This window comes from Chrysochloris asiatica, unplaced genomic scaffold (assembly GCF_000296735.1).
Source record: "Chrysochloris asiatica unplaced genomic scaffold, ChrAsi1.0 scaffold00055, whole genome shotgun sequence".
NCBI classification, from domain to species: domain Eukaryota; kingdom Metazoa; phylum Chordata; class Mammalia; order Afrosoricida; family Chrysochloridae; genus Chrysochloris; species Chrysochloris asiatica.
Window position 1 is genome coordinate 2,472,792 of NW_006408573.1, and position 16,480 is coordinate 2,489,271.

Genomic DNA, 16,480 nt, shown 5'->3' on the forward strand with positions numbered 1-16,480 from the left:
CAGGGTTGCTATGGGTCGGAGCCGACTTGATGGCACTTAACAACAACAACATATATATATATATATATACAACTTATATTTCCCACATATGAGTTTGAAAGACGATATTTGTATTTTTCTGTAAACATAACTATGAATGATGAAAACTTCCTAGATATTATCAAACATCTTAAAGCAATAAGTTGATGGTCCCGGGGGCTCAGGACTGTAGTCTCAGGGGACAGCAAGGTTAACTGGCATAACATAGTCCACAAAGACAGTCTATAACTTGTTTGGGTGAGGAGAATCTGAAATCCTGAAAGCTTGTGAGCAGCGTCTAAGGTGCAGCTATTGGCCTCTGTGTGCAGAAGAAAAAAGAATGATAAGAACTGAAGAGGCTTGGATTCAACTAGTCCAGTGGATTGATGGGACTTGTGAACATCAGTCTCCATGACTGTGAGACCAGAAGAACTGGAGGTTGCCGGTCACTGCTACCAACCGACCTAAGAGAGATCACAGTAGAGGATCCTGGATAGAGTGGAAGAAAAGGTGGGGGGAAAACTCAAAATTATCTAATTAAACAACAGCAACAGGTTAACTGGTCAGAAATAGACTGGAGGAATATGAGACTATGGCCTTTGACTGTCCTTAGGTCTGGAAAAGAACTCGTCCTTGTTGTCCAGTTTTCAGCTAAGCAGTAAAATTTCCTACAGCTTTATCGGGGAGCAACAGCACTAGTCAGGTATGCTCACCATGGAATGGTCAGCCATTCACAGTCAACAGGGCAATATTTTCCTAAAGACAAAGTGGAGAAGGGGTAGGAAGGTGGCTGGACTGCAAATAGGAACCCCAGGGAAGAAGTGGGATAACTGGTGTTGCAGGGAGGGGATTGTAATCATTGAGATGAAACAGAATTTTTGAATGTTGAATGTAGAACTAATGATCTTCTTATCTATAAGTCTTCACTTAATTCACAATAATAGTTAATATGTAATACAGTCACTCCATAGAAGAGATTAATATCTGGGCTGCAAGCCCCAAGGTCTACTGTGTGAGCCTTCCAGCCGCTGCAGGGAAGAAAGATGAAGCTTTCTGCTCCCATGAAGATTTAAAGCCTCAAAAATGCTATATATGGTCACTATGAGTTGGAACTGACACCACGGCACTTAACAATAACATGATGCTATAGGATAAGCACTAGAATGCTAACCACAAGGTCGACAGTTCATATCCATCAGCTGTTCCTTGGAAACCCTATACAGGGTAAGTAGGAATCAGAACCAACTTGATGGCACTTAAAAGCATTTTATATGTTACAAATATGTTCTCTCAGTCTGTGGCTTGCTATTTAAATTCCATTATGATGTCTTGTATCTTATAAATATGTTGCTGTTTATAACCAAATATATTATTACTTTCTTTTATTGTGTTTCCATATTATATCTTAATTAAGACCACTTTTCTTAATCCATGTTAAAATAAATTCACTTTAATCTTATTCTGATGCTTTTGTAGTTTTGTGTTTAATGTCTGCCTCTTGAACCTACCGTTGTATTATATTTTTATCTAATTACTAAAGACTTTTGTTTTGTGATAGTAAGACTATTGTATATGTGTGTGGTGTGTGTGTATATATATATATATATATATATATATATATATATATATATATATATGAGTTAAACCACCGACCTTGCAGTTCAAACCAACCCTGAAGTCCAGCTTATTAGCCCACAGTGCCACAGTTAATTAAATATTTGACCAAATAGAGCAGGCTGATTTTTTAAGTTGATAATTTTGTATGACCTGTGAATGATGTGAATGACACACTCTCTCTCTCTATCTATCTATCTATATATAGATAGATAGATAGAGAGAGAGAGAGAGAGAGAGAGAGAGAGAGAGAGAGAGAGAGAGAGTGAGTGTGTGTCCTGGTATGACATTATAGGATAAGCATTCAAACCCCTTCACCTGCTCACTGCTCCTTGGAAACCTGATACAGGGGCACTATGAGTAGGAACCTACTCTACTCAATAACTCAATACATGTTCTTGTTAAGTGTGATTGAGTTCATTCTGACTCCTAGCAACCCTGTATAGCAGGTCTATGGAACTTCCGTCCTGTGGGCTGTTTAAAGCTCGCAAAATCGTTTGATCTAGCCCTGCCAAGGTAACCGCAGTTCCAGTCATCACACTGTTGTTAAGAACTGCCAAGTTGGTGCCAAGTCATATAGACCCTGTATAGTGTTTCCAAGGAGTGGCTGGTGAGTTAAACCACCGACCTTGCAGTTCAAACCAACCCTGCAGTCCAGCTTATTAGCCCACAGTGCCACAGTTAATTAAATATTTGACCAAATAGAGCAGGCTGATTTTTTAAGTTGATAATTTTGTATGACCCGTGAATGATGTTGTATACTTTGGCAGCAAAGAGATTCCCCACCTCTGCTGTATAGGGTTTCCAAGGAGCAGCTGGTGGGTTTGAATCTATACGGATACGGACTGTGGTTATTCTTCCTAGCTGCTGTTGATTGAGTTGGCCCTCAATTCCTGGAAACCCCCTGTATTACAGCGTATGGCTGCTCTGGAGGGTTTTCGTGGCTGCTAACTATGGTAACAGTTCACCAAACTTTTCTTCAGTGGAACCACTGGATGGGGTCGAACCACCAACCTTTCAGTTAGCAACCACTTGTGCTACCCAGACTCCCCATAGTAGGGTCTGCTCCCTCCCATTTTCTTTTGAAAACTTTGTTAGCTATTATTATACCTTTTTCTTCTAGGTAAATTTTAGAATCATATAGTTACTTTCTATTATTAATATTTCATGGACATTTTTACTATGAATATATTGAATTTATAGATTTATTTGTTGGAGAGCTTTCAAAATATATTGTCTCCACCTTTTAATATTATATACCTCTTATTTCTATCATCTTTTGTGTCCTTAAGTGGAGTTTAAATTTTTCTTCACATCCTGCCAAGTGTATTTCTAGATATTTAATAGTGTTTATCGCTGTTCTGGAGTGCTGGTGTGGCGCTGTGTGTTAATGTGCCTAATTGCAAAGGTGTTTGAACTGCAAGGTTGGTGGTTCAAGCTCACCAGTCGCTCCTCAGAAACTCTGTACAGGGTTGCTATGGGTCGGAATCAACTCGACAACACTTAATAACAACAACATTGCTATTCTAATAGTTTTATAAATATGTCAAAAAGTTGTTTGTATTTGATGTGTATCTTGTTAACTTACTGAACTTTTTTTTTTATTAGTTCTAGTAATTTTTCAGTTGATTTTCTTAAAATTTCTAGATCAGAAATTATATAATCTAAGATAACAATGATGTTGCATTTTCCTTTGTAATATATATATATACTTTTTTTTTTCTATCATCTTCTCTTAGCAGTGATTTCCAGAATAATACATAGTAGTAGCAATACTAGATATCCTCATATTTCTCCTGACTTTAATTGATGGCACTGATACTTTACAGTTGCACTAAAGACTTGCTGAGATTTCTAATAAATACCCTTTATTAAGTAAAGGAATTTGTATTCTCTTCCACAGTTGTTCCAAGTTTCTATCCAGTAATGGTTACTGAATTTAATTAAAACCCTTGTGGAGTGTAGCCGAGATGGCAGGGGGTGTTTACTGAGGCAACGATACGGATTTTCTCCTTCCATCTATGAATGGAATTTGGGATTATTCGATTTTAGACTGTTGAGCCATCCTTGCACTCCTGGAATAAGCCAGACTTGATCTTGATGTAATGTGTTGATGGATTTGAGTTGTGAGAACCCTTTATAGAAAGTCTTCTCCGGAGCTCGCTGGTCCTCCTTAGCCGAGCTCAGTACGTCTCATTCACTCTTACCTCCCCTGTGAGACTGACCCTTTTGAAGTGTGTCCAAGGGTTCATTGGCTTTTGGCCATTTTTGCATCAAGGCTTTTTGCCTGTAACTTCCTTCAAATCTTTGAACTTTTTTTCTATTTATAGCTTTCCAGAGGAAAGGCATGAGTTTGCGCTTTCAACTTTCAACCTTTTTGATCTTGCCTCCTGGCTTCTTTCTGGAAAGAAATGAAAAGGAGTTAGGATAAATATTTCATTGAAGCATGATGCTGCACCTTTATAAAACCTGTGTCAACTGGAAAGGGGGAAAATGTCTTGCTCTTAGATCATTGCAGCTCTAGTTTTATTTACTTGTTTGTATCCAGTGCTCCCTTGTTGTTGTTGTTGTTGTTGTGTGCCTTTCAGTTGGTTCTGACTAATAGCGACCCTGTATAGGGTTTCCAGAGAGCGGCTGGTGAGCTTGAACTGCCGACCTTGCAGTTCAAACCAACCTTGCAGTCCAGTGCATTAACCCACAGCATGACAATCAATATGTGCTGTTGTATGGTGAGTAGCACGTGCTTGCAGAGACCAGTGTTGTGTTGAGTTGTGCAGGAATGTCACATGCGGCATACTCCACTTTGTTTCTCATGCTGATGGGGTGGGTTTCACAAACCTCAACATAGATTTTCACCCTGAGTTTTGTATATAGCCTTCTCAACACAGCATTGTAAACAAATTCTACCATTTGATTGGACTTGCTACTTAGATTAAACCTGTTTGCAGCTCCCGTAGTATGCCATTGAGCTGATTAAGACTCACAAGAACAGAGAAGAACAGCCCCATAAGGTTTCCCTAGGCCATCATCTGTATGAGTCTCTTCTCATTGGAGCTGAGTGGATTCAAATCTCCAGCCTTTAGGTTAGCAGCTGCACATTTAACTGCTGTACCACCAGAGTGGAAAACAGCTTAACTTGGGAGCCAGGAGTCATTGGGCTTTTACCTCTCAACTTGCAGTATGACTTCAAGTCATTTCAGCGGTCAACATTGGTTTCCTAGTTATAGGAGGAGGAGATGAAAGTAGGTGGGTCTTCTGGTGTGAACATTTTGTTTTTAAGCATGCTTCTGCAAATTTGTTTCAGGCTCCAAGATTTATGCTTTTCTGGTATTGTTCTGAATGTTCACTAAACTCTGCATTTGTAGTTTTGATGTTTTCTTGTTCAGTTACATGTTTTTGAGATTCTAAATAGTCCCCGCTTTTTCTATTTTTACTAAAGTAAAGTATTTTTACTATTTTGTTGTCGAGAATACACGCATCAGTTCTTGAACCTTTGCCAGTTTCTGCATGTGCGGTTTAGTGACATTGATTCTGTTCTTCATGTTTTGCAATCATTCTTGTCCTCCTTTTCTCAGTTATTCTTCCCTCCTTACCGTAAATTCACTGTCCCCTAAGGTTCCTATGTCATCTTCCAAGTTGCTGTTTGTTGTCAGTTTGATCACATAAAGAACAGCATAATGCTCAAGGCAGACCTTTTTAACTAATAACTTGAGGGAATATTTTTGGTTTAAAGAGAATCTTACAACAGTTTCAGAGGTTCATCCACTCTCCATAGCCCCTGAAAGCAGAGCTTCAAACCAATTCATAAGACTAACAAAGCAAAATTGAACAGACTCAAGTTTCCTTAAGTTGGGGTGAAATTAAGTGATGACCAGAACGGGAGAAATTATTGGTCAAAGACCTGGAACGCGGGGTACAAAGAGGCATAGTAAGCCCTCTCAGGAGCCTGATGTGGGAGAGGGGACTTTTGCCAGGACTGTGGAAAGTAGCACACATTTAAAGTGGTGTCGTCTGCCATCTTTAAGCTGGGCACTCTTATTTCCAACTCTATCAGTCTCAGTCTCTGTTAAGTATAATGTTGGCTGTTGGCTTTTCATGGAGAGTATGGTGGCGCCAAAGGATAAGCACTGGTTGGCAGTTCAAACCCACCAGTTCTGCAGGAGAAAGAGGAGGCTTTCTGATCCCGCAGATATTGAGGCTTTCAATATCTGCGGGATCAGAAAGCCTCAGAAATCCCATATAGTGTTACTATGAGTCAGAATTGACTCCACGGCACTTAACAACAACAGTTAGCTCTTCATATACGCCCTGGATTGTATTGAGGAATTTCCCTTCTCATTGAATTTCCTTTAGGATTTTCATCAAGAGAAGATGTTGGTTTGTATCAAAATGCTTTTTCTGCATGCACAGAGATTATCATGTGATTCTTTTCTTTTATTCTATTGATGTGATGTATTAAGTAGGTTTTATTTTCTAATGTTGAACCACCCTTCCATTTCTGGAATAAAGCCCACTTGGTCATGGTGTATGATTCTTAATATGCTGTTGAATTCTGTTCACTAGTATTTTGTTGAAGATTTTTGCATCTGAGAGATGTTGGCTTTTAGTTTTCTTATGATGTCCTTGTCTGATTTGAGTATTAGGGTCATGCGTGCTTCATAGAAAGAATTAGAGAGAATTTCTTCCATCTCTGTATTGGTGGTATTTCTTCTCCAAGTGTTGGTTAGAATTCCGTAGTGAAGCCATCTGGTCCAAGACTTATGTTGTTGTTGGGAGGTTTTTAATCACTGATTGTCTTTTCTCTTGTTATCTGTCTGCTGAGACTTTCTATTTCCTCTTGAGGTCCTTTGGGTAGGTTGTGTGCCTCTAATGACTTAAGAATTTATCCATTTCATCTAGCTTGCCCAGTTTGTTGCCGTACCGTTCTTCATAATATTCTGTGTTAGTGTAGTGGTTACGAGTCGGGCTGCTAGTCTCAAGGTCAGCAGTTCGAAACTACCAGCCATTCCATGGGAGAAAGACAAGGCTTTCTGCTTCTGTAAATATTTACAGCTTTGTAAACCTTATGTAGAGTCGCTATGAGTTGGAACTGACTCTACGGAACACCAGCACTGCCAATTTTCTTTATTTCTCTGAGTTCAAGTGTAATGTCCCATCTTTCATTTTTTATTTTGGTTATTAGTATCTTTGTCAATCTAGCTACTAGTACGTCAATGTTATTGATCTTTATGGAGAACCATCTTCTGGTTTTATTGATTCTGTTATTTTTATTTGTCCCTAGAGAAGAACATCATGCTTGGTCAAGTGGAGGGTCAGCAAAAGAGAGGGAAACGTCCAATGAGGTGGAGTGACACAGTGACAGCAGCAGTGGGCTCAAACGTTTGTGAGGTTGGCACAGGACCAGGCAGTACTTCATTCTGTCGTGCTTAGGGTCACTGTGAGTTGGAACTGACCTGATGGCACCTAATAACCTCAACAACATTATGTTTGTGGTTTTGATTTTATTTTTTTCACTCTGGTTTTGTTATGTCCTCTGCTCTGATAGGTTTAGGTGTAATTTGTTCTTCTCATTCTAGTTCCTGAAGTTGTGGGGTTAAACTGTTAATTTGAGATCTTTTTCTTTTTTTTTTTTTTAACGTAGGTATGTATTACTATAGCTTTCTGCCGAGTGCCGCCTTTACTACATTGATACGTTTGGGCATATTGTGCTTTCTTTTTCGTTTGATGTTAAGAAATTTGTGATTTCTCCTTGATCCATTGGTAGTTTAAGTGTGTTGTTTGAGTTCCTTGTTTGTGTATTTTCCAGGTTTGTTTTGTTGTTGTTGTTTTTTATTGATTCTTAGTTTCATGACGCTATGATCAAAGAAAATACCTTGTGCTGTTTCAGTCTTTGTAAATTTATCAGTACTTGATTTGTGACCTAAAATGTGGTCTATGCTGGAGAATGATCCATGTGCACTTGAGTAGAATGTGTACTGTAGTGTTTTGGGGTAGAGTGTTGTATACGTTTTATATGTCTTTGGGTCTACTTGGTTTATAGTATTATGCAGGCCCCTGGTTTCCCTGCTAATTTTCTTTCTGGGTGTGCTATCCAGTTTAGAAACTGGTGTATAGAAGTGTCCAACTCTTAATGTACTACTATTTGTTTCTTCCTTCAATTTGGTCAGTGTTTGCTTTAAATATTCATGTTTAGGTGCCCTGGTGTTTACTGTAAGAAGGTAAGTCAAAATGTATTGCTACTAAGGTTCTAGTTCATACATACATGGGTTTATTCATGTCTCTGTGATTGGTGTATGCCTGCAGAAGAGTGCCTTCAGTAATATACTCTTTCATACCTGATGATCCTGTGGGTTAGACAGAGCTGCAAGCCTAGCAGCTACTATGGGGGAGAAAGAGGAGGTGTCTACTTGTATAAAGATTTACACTCTCAGGAACCTGATACAGGGTCACTATGAGTCAGAATCAAACTGAGGCAGTGGGTTTGATTTTGTTTTGATTTAGTAGTATTAGGGGGCCTTCAGAAAAAAGGCCCAATCAAAACAGTGGCTTCCTAGGGGATCCGCAGAGTCAGTTAAATTCCATGCAGAGAGGTCAGCTCACTTGGGATTCCCAAGGGAGTAATCTTGGCTGATTTTCCTGAAAGGCACAGGACAATCACAGGAGCTAATAATAAAAAAAAAAAAAAGGTTTTTGCTTTGTTTTGTTGTGTTTTTGTATTTTTAATAGAAAGAAATTTTAAGAAAATTGAAAACTTCATCGGTTAGAAAGGGCAGGAAAATTGTGCTGGCTCATTCTTTGAGGGTAAGCTGATCTACCAGAATTTTGTTGGTAAAATTTATCCATCCATCCTTTAGCCCTGACCTTGCCCCTTCAGACTTCTTTCTGTTCTTTTGTTCTCCAAACGCAAAGTAACAAGATTGGAGTTCGTCGAGGATACCCACACTGCCAATTTGATAAAGAACACTGTGTTCTTCAGGGAAGGGTGAGAGACATGGAAACACTGTATAGATGGAGGGTATGTTAGAAAATCAGAGCTTTACATTTTGATATTTTTGCTTAATCAAAGTTTCTATGATTTTATAACATACTTTTTTACTTCTTTACAGATATATTTATGATAGTTAAATACTGACTAACTGACCTTTTTATCGCTATGTAATGTCCACATTTATCTTTTTTGTCAGATTTTGTTTTAAAGTTTACTTTGTGTGACATTAAAATTGCCATCATAGCTCTCCTTCAGTTTTTATTTGCATGAATACTTCTTAACTATTAACCTATTTGTGTCCTTGAATTTAAAGTGTATCTCTTGTAAACAGCATATCCATCTGCCACTCTCTGCCTTTTGATTGGTGCATTTAGCCCATTTACATTCACTTATTTACTGATAAAAGGTGACTTACTTCTGCCATTTTGTTGTTTCTCTTGTGTGTCTTAAGCCTTCTTATTTTTGTACTTTAGGATTCCATACTTTTGTATTTTGTCAGTGTATGGTAGTGAATTCTTTTTGTTCTCTTATTTCCTTAATTTTTTTTTTTTTTTTTTGGTTCCCAAGCTTTATTCAAGGACTTATACAAAATATTCCAGATAAGTGAGTTTTAATCCTCATCTTCCTCTTCTTCATCCTAGTTCATCTGGAAGTAATGTAATTCATAACGTTCTTTGCTGTTAGCAACTACGCGCAACGAATCACCTAGATTATTCTTTATTCTTCTTCAAATATTTTTTGGTGAGATATTTCAAATACCTTTTGGAAAAAGGCACCTCGGAGGTTATAGTAATCTTGCACTTGCTTCTTTCAATGGTTACAACCCCTCCACTGAGATGACCAGCTTTCCCATTGTCTTTGATTCTTTCTTGAAGAAACTGTCAAAATTGGCAGCATCCATGATTCCATCTTCTACAGTGTGGGTGCAGTCAAGGGTGAACTTCAAAAACCTGCTTCTCTTTTTGCCCCCCTTCGCCACAAACTTTTTCACAGGTGCCATGGCGGCAGTGGAGGCAGAAAGAGTCTTACTTCTTCTTGTGTATACTTTTTATATATTTTCTTAGTAGTTACCATGGATATTATATTGAAGAACTTTTATTTACAACATTATCAGATAAATTGGTATCAACTTAACTTCAGCAACAGGCAACAAAATTCTATCTCTACCATTTTTCTCTCCCCCATTTTGTTGTTATTATCACTAACTACATCTTCATATTTCATGTGCCCTATAACTTAATTTTATCCTTGTATTATATATGTGTGCTATTAAAAGACATGAAGGTAAAACATTTAGAATTGGCAAGCATGATTACCTTATCGCTAGCCATTATATTTATCTATTCATTTCTCTTTATGACAGAGCTTGTTTTTATATATAGCTTTGAATTGCCTTCTTATATATTTTACTTTCTATCTACAGAACTCCTTTAGTTTATGTACAACCAGTCTGATGGATATGAACTCTCTTAAGCTTCTGTTTGTCTTGGAATGTTTAATTTTATCTTTGTTCTTGAATGATAACTTCACTGGGTGTTGACTTTTTTGTTTTTTCTTTTAACACTTGAAATATACCATTGCATTGCCTTCTGGACTCCAATGTAAATGGACAGTTTTATTGGGGATCTTTTGTATATGAATGATTTTTCTCGCTTCTTTAGGATTGTCTATTTTTAATTTTTGAGAACCTAATTATGATGGAGTCCTGGTGTGGTGCTACAAGATAATGCACTGGACCACAAGATCAGTTTGAACTGTGAGGTCAGTGGTTCAAACCAGCCAGCCACTCCTCAGAAACTCTATATGGGATTGCTATGAGTCGGAACCGATTCGATGACACTTAAAAGCAACTATGATGATTTAGGTTTCTATGTGTTTATCTGCTTAGAGTTCTTTGAGCTTCTTGGATTTGTAGAATCATGTCTTTAATTAGACTGGGTAATTTTTCCGTCTTTATTTCTCTCCCAGCCCTGTCTGGAGCTCCCATGATATACACGTTAAGTCTCATGCTTTTGTCCTATTGTTGTTGTTAGGTGCCATGGAGTCAGTACCGACCCATAGCGACCTTATGCACAGCAGAACGAAACACTGCCAAATCCTGGGCCAACCTCACTACTGTTGCCACGCATGAGTCCATTGATGCTGCCACTTGGCTAATCCATCTCATTGGGGTCTTCCTCTATTTCTTTGACCCTCTACCTTACCAAACATGATATCCTTTTCCAGCGACTGGTCCCTCCTGACAATATGTCCAAAATATGAGAGACAAAGTTTGGCCATCCTGGCCTCTAAGGAGCACTCTGACTGCACTTCTTCCAAAACGGATCTATTGGTTCTTTTGGCAGCCCATGGTAGTTTTCAATATTCTCCTCCAACACCATAACTCAAAGGCATCAATTCTTCTATGGTCTTCCTTATTCACTGTCCAGCTTTCACATCCATATATGAGGTTATTGAAAATACCATGGATTGGATCAGGCGCACCTTAGTCCTCAAGCTGACATCTTTGCTCTTCAACACTTTAAAAAGGTCTTGTGTAGCAGATTTGCCTAATGCAATATGTCATTTGATCTCTTGACTGCTGCTTCCGTGAGTGTTGATAGTTGATCCAAGAAGAATGAAGTCCTTGACAACTTCAATCTTTTCTCCGTTGATAAGAATGTTGTTTATTGGTCCAGTGGTGAAGATTTTTGTTTTCTTTCCATTGAGATGTAATCCATACTGAAGGCTGTGCTCATTGTCTTCATCAGTAGTTCCATTAAACTGTGCTCACCCTTCTTGAGCCTTGGTTCTTGTTGCTCTTTAATGCCTGTATTTTAACCGTCTTATCCTGTAACTCTGGTAGCGTAGTGGTTACGAATCGGGCTGCGAACCTTAAGGTCAGCGGTTCGAAACTACCAGCCGCTCTGCCGGAGAAAGATGAGGCTTTCTACTCCTGTAAGGATTTACACCCTCGGAAACCCTGTACAGGGTCGCTATGGGTCGGAACCGACTCGACGGCACTTAACAACAACAACAACAATCCTGTAATTCAGTGATTCTCTCTTCTGCCTCGTTAAATCTGTGTGTACGTCCTTCTGTTGTGGTTCTCATTTCAGTTATTGTCCCTTTCAATGGCAGTGTCTCTCTGTTAGATCCTCATTTATTCTTGCATTGTTTTAATTTTTTCCATTTATGTCTTTGTCTATATTTTTCCTTAGTTCTTTAATTATGTTTAATGTATTATATTGTCCATTTTTGTCATTATTTAGTCATCCCTGATGCACTTTCAATTCCTTTTCATGTTCACTTGGCTAGATCATTGTCTCTTTGTTCCCTGTATGTCTTGTTAACTTTGGTTGGGTCATTGGAATCTTTGAGGGTGTGAACTTGCTCAGTTTTTACCAGTGTCTGCCTGTAGTACTTCCTGCAAGGCATTCTTGGTTGGGAGAGCCTTTGCCCTTTGCTGATCAGTTCCTCTCTCTGCTCCTTTTTCCCCCTTGCTTTAATAGAGGGATTGGTAAGCTCCTGATGTTAATTTTCAGCTTTCAGTTTCTTCCAAACACACAAGAGACCATCCTGCAGTCATTCTGGTCACCAGTGGGCACTCAGGTGAGAGAGCATGCACTTATCATTCTGTCCACCAGAGGATGCAGTCCCTTCTCTATGGTAACTACTCCATTCCTTTTTCTGTTTCTGTAATCACAGGTTTACTCTGAATATCCACATGCAGTGAGCACCTTCTGGCTCCAGTTTTGACTGGGGTTTTGTCCATGCTCTGTAGCGTCTGCTTATATCCAAGGTATCTCCTTTGGTTTCAGTTATCTCCTTGCAGAGCTATGGGGTTTGCAAGGAGGCAGGTAGAGTGCTGACTCTGGGAGCAGACTCCACTGTAGGGCCCTTCTGTAGTAATTCACAGCAGTCTTTCAAGCAGCAGTGTCCAAGTGAGGGGTAGGGTGTCATGCTCCAAGTGGAGACGTCTGTCTTGTTGCTATCAGAGCCCTCCCTCTAATATACTGACTGTGGGTGTAGCACGCAGTGGTTACCAGTCAGGCTCAAGGTCAGCAGTTTGAAACTACTTCCATGGGAGAAAGATGAGGCTTTCTGGTCCTGTAAAGATTTATAGCCTCGGGTCGCTATGAGTCGGAACCGACTCCACAGCACACCATGCATTAACCATGCCTACTTCCTGGCACACAGCGGTTCTCAGCACTGACTGAAACAGGCAGATAAACCAGGAAATTTGTCCTATAGGTTTCAGAGGCCTGAGCTACAGGATGTATAGGGGCTGGTAGAGTGTTAGTTACAGGTGCAGACTCCACTGTGCACGTTTTCTCCAGCAATCTGCAGTAGGCCTGCAGCTGACAGTATGCCAGTGCCTATCTAGGCCTCCCCAACCATGCTGGCATCTGTTGGCTGTGGGCATAGTGTCCACGAAGGATGCCTGCTGCTTGGCACTCAGCAGCTTTAGTCAGCAGTCCTCAGCACTGCATGAAAAGGGGAGCAGACAGACCAGAACTGACTCCCTGGGAGGTGCAGAGGGAGGCAGGTAGAGTGCTAACTGTGGGTGAAGACTCCTCTCCCTGGGCCTTCTGTAGCAATTGGAAGCAAGCTTGCAACTGGCAGCTGCTGAGTGGGGGAAGTGCTGCCTCAGTCTAAATGGACCCCCAGGGAGCTCTGCCTTATTGGTTTAGGGCAGAAGGGTAGGGCTCTAACTCTGTACAGTTAGGGACTGTGATGGTTAGAGCAGTAAACTCTGTTTCTGGAACTATTACCCCAGTTCACAGTGGCCTGCAGCTGGCATGCTGGGCGAGTGGGGCAGGATGTTGGGAGAAGTGATTGTTCTCCTGTATTTGTGAAGCCTTGATTTGTTGCTTCTTGCCTCTCTGCAGTTCCCTGCTACTTTCTTCTGCTCCCCAGTGCAGAATACCTCAAAACTGAGCAAGTGTTCCTTATATTTCTTCTTGTATTGAGCTGGGGCTGGAGGGAGGGAGAGTGGAAGGCGGGATCAGAACACTGGTTTGTTTTAACTGCTATCTTCCTAGAATTCTTACCACAGTTTTCTAATTTTAAAATTAATAATAAATACTTACTGTAGAAATTTTGAATAATACAGAAACACACATAAATAGAAATGACCCATAATGCTGTCACCCGGTATTGCTGATATTTGGCATATGAATAGAAATATTTCTGTATTTAAATTTTTTGTACCATATATTTTCATAAAATATTGATAGTCAATTTTGTAAACTTTACAGTTTCTTCAAAAATAATTTCACTCAGAACATATAATAATTCATTTAACCAGATAGAGAACTAATAGGTAAAGGGGGCTGTACATTTTATAACCCTAACAAATTACACCACCACTCATCTGTCAGTTTGTCCTACTGTGGTGGCTTGTGAGTTGCTGTGATTCTGAAAGCTATGCCAATGGTATTTTAAATACAGCAGGGTCACCCATGGTGGACAGGTTTCACATGAGCTTCCAGACGAAGACAGACTAGGAAGAAAGAGTGGCGAACTGCTTCCAAATATTTAGCCACTGAAAACCTTATGAATTGCAGAGAAACACTGTCAGATATAGTGCTGGAAAATGAGCCCCTCAGGTTGGAAGGCACTCAAAATGCGACTGGGGAAGAGCTGCCTCCTCAAAGTAGAGTTGACCATGATGTCGCGAATGGAGTAAAGCCAGTGGGACCTTCATTTGCTGATGGGGCACAACTCAAAATGAAGAGAAACAACTGTAAACATCCATTGAAAATCGGAACATGGAATGTATGAAGTAAGAATCTGGGAAAACTGGAAATTGTCAAAAATGAAATGGAATGCATAAACATCGATATCTTAGGCATTAGTGAGCTGAAATGGACTGGTATTGGCCATTTTGAATCTGATGACCACATGGTTTACTATGCCGGGAATGACAAATTGAAGAGGAATGATGATGAATTCATCGTCAAAAAGAACATATCCAGATCAGTCATGAGGTACAACGCTGTCTGTGATAGGATAATATCTATGCACCTATAGGGAAGCCCAGTTAATACCACTATTATTCAAATTTATGCACCAGCCACTAAAACCAGTGAGGATGAAATAGAAGAATTCTATCAACTTCTTCAGTCTAAAATCGATCAAACATGCAATCAAGATGTATTGATCATTACTGGTGATTGGAATGCAAAGGTTGGGAGCAAAGAGGAAGGATAAGTAATTGGAAAATATGGCCTTGGTGATAGAAATGATGCTAGAGAACGCATGATAGAATTCTGCAAGATCAATGATTTGTTCATTTCAAATATCTTCTTTAGACAGCATAAGAGACGATTATACACATGGACCTCACTAGTTGGAATACATAGAAATCAAATTGACTACATCTGCAGAAAGAGACGATGTAAAAGTTCTGTATTATCAGTGAAAACAAGGCCAAGGGCAGACTGTGGAATAGATCACCAATTACTCATATGCAAATTCAAACTGAAGCTGAAGAAAATGAAAACAAGTCCACGAGAGCCAAAATCTGACCTTGAATATATCCCACCTGAATTTAGAGATCATCTGAAGAACAGATTTGGTACATTAAACACTAAAGACCGAAGACCAGAAGAGTTGTGGGGTGACATCAAGAACATCATACATGAAGAAAGCAAAAAGTCATTAAGAAGACAAGAAAGAAAGAAAAGGTCAAAATGGATGTCAGAAGAGACACTGAAACTTGCTCTCCAGCGTAGAGATGCTAAAGCAAATGGAATAAATGAGGAGGTCCAAGAGCTGAACAGAACATTTCAAAGATTAGCTCAAGAAGATAAAGCCAAATATTACAACAAAATGTGTGAAGATCTCAAATCAGAAAACCAAAAAGGAAGAACACTCTCAGCATTTCTAAAGCTGACTGAACTGAAGAAAAAACTCAATCCTCAATTTTGTTATTGAAGGAGTCTCTTGGCAAATTATTGAATGATACAAAAAGATCAAGTGAAGATGGAAGGAATATGCAGAGTCACTGTACCAAAAGGAAATGGTTGATGTTCAGCTGTTTCAAGAGGTAGCATATGATCAAGAGCCAGTGGTCCTGAAGGAGGAAGTCCAAGGTGTATTGAAGGAATTGGCAAAGAACAAGGCACCAGGAATTGATGGAATTAACATTGAAATCTTTCAAGAAAGTGAGACGGCACAGGAGGCACTCACTCATCTATGCCAAGAAATTTGGAAGACAACTATCTCGATGGCACCTAACAAAAACAAGAAGTCACAATGGTCTCAAACATAGCAAGCATAGTGAGGATGGCCCAGAACCAGGCAGTTTTCTGATCTGTTACATGTTGGGTCACTCACTCTGAGATAGAACCAGGTCAACAGCCCCTAAGAACAACAACAAAGCACAGGAACTTGATAAAGTATGTGTGCAGTGAATGTTGGAATAGAACAGTGCCAATTTGAGTTTTAGAATGATAAAAAAAATTTAATTACACCAACAATGTTTGAGAATGACTTTCCCGTCTCATGTTTGGCAGCATGGAATAATACCATTAAGAAGAAACTGCCAATTTTATGAGTTAAACATAATATCTCATTTCATTTCTTTATCATTAATTATTTTTGTGTGCTTACTGGCCAAAGTGTGTGTGTGTTAGAATTTTTTGTGTCTTCTGCTAGTTTTCCCTTCCTTTGGAGGTATATTTGGGGATTATTAATACCTTCAATGACTATAGTTACTTCATTATTGTCTATTTTTAATAGTAAAATGCTTTCCTAAATTGCATCCTGTAATTAAGAAGTACTAGTCTCCTTGCTCTGGTAGCGTAGTGGTTACGAATCGGGCTGCGAACCATAAGGTCAGCGGTTCGAAACTACCAGCTGCTCCGCGGGAGA

General features: G+C 39.4%; 1 protein-coding gene and 1 pseudogene across 1 annotated transcript in view; one reads left to right on the forward strand and one right to left on the reverse strand.

Moving 5' to 3' along the window:
- The window catches only part of FTO (fat mass and obesity associated), a 621,108-nt gene that overhangs the window by 444,387 nt on the left and 160,241 nt on the right, over positions 1–16,480 (forward strand). The window lies entirely within an intron of this gene.
- On the reverse strand, positions 9,231–9,620 carry LOC102840588 (annotated as a pseudogene).